This window comes from Cricetulus griseus, chromosome 2, assembly GCF_003668045.3.
Source record: "Cricetulus griseus strain 17A/GY chromosome 2, alternate assembly CriGri-PICRH-1.0, whole genome shotgun sequence".
Classification (NCBI taxonomy): domain Eukaryota; kingdom Metazoa; phylum Chordata; class Mammalia; order Rodentia; family Cricetidae; genus Cricetulus; species Cricetulus griseus.
Genome location: NC_048595.1, coordinates 454,586,667 through 454,592,666, shown reverse-complemented (window position 1 = coordinate 454,592,666; position 6,000 = coordinate 454,586,667).

Sequence of the window (6,000 nt, the reverse complement as noted above, 5' to 3'; positions counted from 1 at the left end):
AAGTCTTAAGTATGTACATGTTTCTGTGGATACCTGCTCAAGCATTATACATGCCACGCCCTTATCTGGGGAAAAGGCACGCAATGTTATCGCCCACTGCCTGGAAGCATGGGCAGCATGGGGCAAGCCACAACAGCTGAAGACCGATAATGGGCCGGCTTACACAGCTCAGAGCTTCACTTCCTTCTGCCAGCAGATGGAAATCCAACTTAACCATGGTCTACCTTATAACCCTCAGGGGCAAGGCATTGTGGAACGTGCTCATCGCACTCTGAAAGATTGTTTATCAAAACAAAAAGGGGGAATTGGCCATGGCCGCACCCCCAGGGAAAGAATATCCCTTGCCTTATTTACTATCAATTTTTAAAATTTGGATGCCCAAGGCCGTTCTGCGGCTGATAGACATCAGGACCCACATGGCCCTACTAAAGGGATGGTAAAGTGGAAGGATATTCTGACAGGCCTTTGGCGTGGGCCTGATCCCGTGCTCACATGAGCACGAGGTTCTGTTTGTGTCTTTCCACAGGATCAGCAGGATCCAGTCTGGGTTCCAGAGCATCTGGTCAGAAAAGTCCAGCATGAAGAGTGTCCAGAATGCCAGCATGGTGACCCTTCTGCTCCTCCTCTCGATGAGCCGGCTGGGGGGGACGGAGCTGAGATGGGGCATCCTCTCTTTGTTTCCAAAACCAATACCGGTGATGTATAGTGCTCAAGTTTTCCCCCGCTTTTTTGCTAGTAACAGAAGTTTTGGTTTGCCCTTTTTGCATTTGGATAGACAGTTGAGCCCCATATAAGGAAATAGGACGTTTTTGCTAAAGGGCAGCCTGTGTTTTGTGTTGATTAGAAATATTAGTGAAAAGTCTCCCTGCGTGCAGCTATATAATCAATCTGCGGCCTGGTTCGAAACTCCTTGGACACCAGCCCGGGCTTCTGTAAATGCCTCTTGGATATCTGGGTGGTGGCCTAGTAGAGCAGGAGAAGGATCTCCTCCTTCGCAACCTATGTGGGCTCCCTTTTGTAGTGGGGATATTGAAGGAGATGGCAGGTTCCCCTGGACAGGCTGCCAGAGTAGAGAGATTGTCTGGGCCATGAAGAATTATTTTTCCTTTTCCCCCTGCTATGAGTACTGAATTTAATAGATCTTATTCAGGAGGGAATTTTACTAATCAGGACCCGGGATACTTCTATGAGGTTAATCCCTTTGATTTATGGCTGTTATGTGGGATAAATGGTAGCTGCACAGATCTAGCCCCTTTTTCCATGATTGGGGGAGGTGCCCAGGGAGTAGGGCGATTTAACTGGACCCTCCATAGATCGTTTGGAGACTTTTTCAATCCTCGGCCTGTTGCAAGAATAGTCAAGCAGCCTGGCACGACTACACCCTCTTATATGGTTTTGGGAGCTGGAGAGGAACCAAGTACCTTTGAGAATTTGTATAGTACCGAATATTCCCCTACCCCTGTGTGTGTGTGGCCTCCGTTTGTGTGGATAGTCAGTAATGGCTCTATGGAAGGGGATAGGTTCAATTGCTCACCAACAACCTGTTTTTATGCCCTTTGCTGGAATGCTAGTGTGTTTCAGCTGGCTGTGGTTGCTCGCCTGCCCAGGTATGTGCCTATTCCCGTGGAGGCTCCCAGCAGCATGACACTGCTTAGACCCAAAAGAGATTTTGGCATCACTGCTGCCATTGCGGTTGCCATCACTGCCTCGGCCGTCGGGGCCACGGTGTCCGCAGTCGCCTTGTCTGGCACGGTACAGACGGCTTCTGCTCTGAATAACTTGTCCGCTAATGTGGCACATGCCCTGGACTTGCAAACATCTCTTAATTCTCAAATAAAAGGAGGGCTTATGATTGTTAACCAGCGCATTGATTTGGTTCAAGAGCAGTTGGATACCTTATGGCAGCTAGCACAATTAGGTTGTGAATGGAAAATGCCAGGACTGTGTATCACATCTGTCCAATATACTAATTATACTCGAGCTGCAGAGCTGGCGAGGTCCCTGTCCGCTTATCTTTTCCAGAACTGGTCCCTGGAATTTGAAGACACTTTGAAAGAATTGACACGTGGTGAACGTGAATTCTCCCCGGGTTGATCTCTCCCTTGCCGCGGGACTGCCATCGGGGCTGGACTCCGCCATGGACCATCTAAAAGAATGGGCGGGCTTGGGGGCGCTGACAGGCCTCTTGATCTTGGTCTCCCTGATTTGCCTGTGGTGCATATATAAGATCAGAGTCACACAGAAACGGGATGCAGCCATGATTGCTCAGGCCTTTATAGCCATTGTAGCTGGACAGTCTTCCCAGGTCTGGTTGGCCGCTATTAAAAGTTAAAGTGATATTTCTCCCAACCGGGGTGCAAGGCAGAGCACTGCACGGGGATCTGCTTGTGTGCAGTTAAGCAATCCCCGGGGAGCATGTCTGACTGCAGGAAGGTTGTACCCCAAATCCTTCCCCTGGAAAAAGGGGTACCAGACGGGCCAGGGTCACAACGGGCAGAGAGCCCGTGGTTGATTCCAATGCGATGTTCCATGATTTGCATACCAGGGATCAGACCTCTGCTCTCACCCGTGTTGTTTTTAAAAATAAATAAGGGGGAACTGTGGAGAGCTGCACTTTGTCGGCCCAAAAGATGGTGCCGGCTTCTGCCTCCCACCATCCCAAGGGTGAGAGGTCTTTGTCCTGGACAATTTCTTATCTGGCTAAGGCTGGGCTTCAGGCCTGCTTCCGTGTATGTGGACCCTTCTGCTTTCGCCACGTGGCAGTCTGGGGTGGGCTACCAAGGGCCTTTTAAGCAGAGGGTCGGGTTTCCTCGGGGCCCCCAGAAGAAGATTGTACAAGGCTCCTGAAATAAACTTCAGGAAGAAGAGTTCCCGGGTTGTGTCTTTCTTGCTGGTCAAGATAGGCGCAGCAGGGGCCTATGAGTTTCACTTAGGGATACGCCTAGATCATAGCTCAAGTTAGAATTAAGAGAAACAGTTGGGGCTGGCCAGTGGTGGTACATGCCTTTAATCCCAGCACTTGGCAGACTAAGGCAGCCGGCCTCTGTGAGTGTGAGGCCAGCCTGGTCTTAGGCTGGCTCAAATTCCTTTAATCATAACACTGAAAGACACAGTCCCAGGTTTCTCACCTGCACTCTCATCTGCACTCTCTAGGAATTTACGGAATCACTGTATGGTATAGATATTAGAATGAACAGCTGTTCACCTTGACCTTGAAGAATCCTTGTGGAAAACAATGATTGTTTTGCTGAGGGGGCCTTGTATCTCTAGCCTACCCGATGCTCTTGTATTACTGTGTATTACACACCATACATAATAAAGGACTTAAGTCATAGAGGCATGTGACGCTCTCCTTCAGGAAGACATGTAAATTAGATTAGGGACCTTGATATGAGGAAATACTTTGTGTAACAATCAATAAATATACCTTTGTATGGCTGTTTGGTATCCAAGCTCAGTCTAGTTGAATCTAATTCAGTCCTCAGAAGAGGCTGGACCTTCCTGCTGTCACATAGGCCTTAAAATGCCTTTTTTCCTTGAATTGACAATGAAAGAACATGGCAACAATACAGCAGAACAGAGAATAAAGAAGGAAACCATTAAGAGAGAGTGTGAGTGTCTTTTTCCCCTAAACCCTCAGGGAGAAAAGTCTAGTATGTGTCGACACCGTGGATTCCTTTCAAGGCCCGTGCTGTTTGGAGGCAGGTGTAGTGTTGTGTCTCCCCCCAACCCCCCAGCAATAGGAAACTGGTCACTTTCTCAGTGGAATTTTTTTCTTCACTCTCAGTTCCTTGGTTTAGAATTTCACCACCAGAAAGTAACGATGCATAGCATACGAGAGTCACTATCACCTAAGTTCCATACAAAAGGCTTGGCTGGGTCCAGTGTCTATCTGATTTCTTCTCTAGTGTATCACACAATCTTCTGTAGTGTCAGCTAGAGCTTGGGGGCTGGAGCAAGAGTCACTCCCTAGTGACTGGACCGTGCAACCCATGCCCAGTTGTCTCCCTTAGGGGGTTCCTCAGTCTGTGACGACAGACAGCTGATATTCCTGTGAAGTAAGGATGCCAAGCAAATGATGCCACTCACCACTCATTGTGTATAGAAGTCACAGTCAGGACCCTGACTTCTGCAAGAAGAGAGATTCACTGAAGGTCAACTGGGCTAGCAAGATGGCTCAGTGGATAAAAGTGCATGTTACACAAACCTGATGACCTGAGTTTGTGCCCTGGAATCCACAGTGGAAGGTGAGAACTTCTGAATTCTAAAAGTTGACCCACAAATGTGAACTATGGCACGCATACATACACACACACACACACACACACACACACACACACACACACACACTTTTTTTTTTTTTTTAACGAAAAGCATCCTCAAGTCTCCTTGGTAGTCTAGAGTGTGTTTGCTTTTATTTGACTTTCAGGAATTGATGGGCCTGATAACGACTTAGGGCTTGATTCCATACAGTTTCATGTCTTCTGTTTTTTACTGTAAGTTAAATTTAGTCATGGTATCACTACACAGCCCAGGTCAAGCATCAAACTTGCTGTGGAGCCCAGAGTGCTCTGGTCTCAGGCTTGACGCCTTCCTGCCTTACCCACCGGGTGTTGCTGCCACTGCAGGCTTGTGGCACTACAGCAGCAAACCCTGCTTTTGGCTGCCATCCTTGCAGGTGTAGCTTCCTGACCTGAACCCTGAATGAACTTCCTGACCTGCGCTCTGAAAACCTTGAGCCCAGTCAACCTTGCTTGGGTAGTTGAGATTTTAAGATGCCTCAGGCAATTGCCCATCCTGTAAGACATCTTATGCAGTGGTTGAAAATCAAAAAGTGGCTTTAAAATCCTTTGCATCAGGTGAGAGAGCTCATCTGGATTAGGTGTTTTAGAAGGAGACAGAGGAGGCGCTCAAGAGAAAGGAGAAGGATGAGAGCTCCGTGTTAGTGGGACCAGGCCGACTGATAAGGGCTGGTGATGATCAGAGTGAAGAGACGGTCCCCATGGTGTCTTCTGGACTGCAGTTGTATGCTTTTTTTTTTCTTTCTTTCTTTCTTTTTTTTTTTTTTTGGTTTTTTGAGATAGGGTTTCTCTGTAGCTTTGGAGCCTATCCTGACACTCACTCAGGAGACCAGGCTGGCCTCAAACTCACAGAGATCTGCCTGCCTCTGCCTCCCGAGTGCTGGGATTAAAGGAGTATGCCACCAACGCCCAGCCAGTTGTATGCTTTTGATGGTAACTCTTGTTTTGTTCCCTTTGATGATGACACTCTTGGGTATGGTTCTGGGTCTGTGAGAGAAGCTTTGCCTTCAGGAGACACAGGCTTGTGGCCTGTCTGGCAGGGGCTCCTTGAGTTCCAATAAGTAGTGTTTTCACTTCATTGTAGTAGGTCATTGGGATAAATCAGTCAGGCCTGTTACAAAAAGTCTTTACTCCAAGCCGCCCGAGCCCTGCTGTTTACCTGAGCGCTTTCTGCCAGGCTGTCCAAGTTCCAGCTTCCGCCATGTTATGGTCCCAAGTAACACACAGAGACTTATATTAGGTACAAATGCTACTTGGTCAATGACTAGGATTTCTCATCTGCTAGCTCAGTCTTAATTATAACCATAAAGACTTATCTTATGGAGGACGCCTTCTGTTGGCGTCTTCTTCATTGGCTCACATGGCACCTCAGAGCAGAGACCAGGAGGAAGAGAGAAGGGGACGACTTCCTTCTTGCCCTTGCTTATATATGAGTCTCCCTGCTGAGTCACTTCCTGCCTGAATCACCACTTCTTTACTACATTTCCCAGAATCCTCCTTGACTCCTCCTCCTGCCTAACTTGCTGCCTCGTTGGCCAAACAGTATTTTATCATCCAATAAGACAAACACATATACAGAAGCACTTCCCCCATCACAGGCCCCATTGCTCAGTCACATGTACACTGAATTCCAGCAGGGGTTAATTTTCAGAACAGGCCCAGCTATCAGCCACTTGGATCTGGCCAGAGTTCTGAAGGT